This window comes from Fukomys damarensis, unplaced genomic scaffold, assembly GCF_012274545.1.
Source record: "Fukomys damarensis isolate Sample0158 unplaced genomic scaffold, DMR_v1.0_HiC HiC_scaffold_10, whole genome shotgun sequence".
NCBI lineage: Eukaryota > Metazoa > Chordata > Mammalia > Rodentia > Bathyergidae > Fukomys > Fukomys damarensis.
Window position 1 is genome coordinate 15,056,800 of NW_022900922.1, and position 309 is coordinate 15,057,108.

The window sequence follows — 309 nt, forward strand, 5'->3', positions numbered from 1 at the left end:
CTAAATTAAAATCCAAATGGATTAAAGATCTAAATATTAAAACAGAAACATTATACTTGCTGGAGGGTAAGTTAGGCAGAACTCTGGAAGACACTGGTATAGGAAAAGACTTTATAAACAAATCCTCAGTAGCATGGGAACTATCAGATAGAATCAACAACTGGGATCTCATCTTACTAAAAACTTCTGTACTTCAAAAGAAACCATTAGCAGAACTAAGAGACAATCTACAATGTGGGAAAAAATTTTTACTAGCTGTTCCTCAGACAAAGGACTATTATCAAGGATATATAAAGAACTCAAAACAAT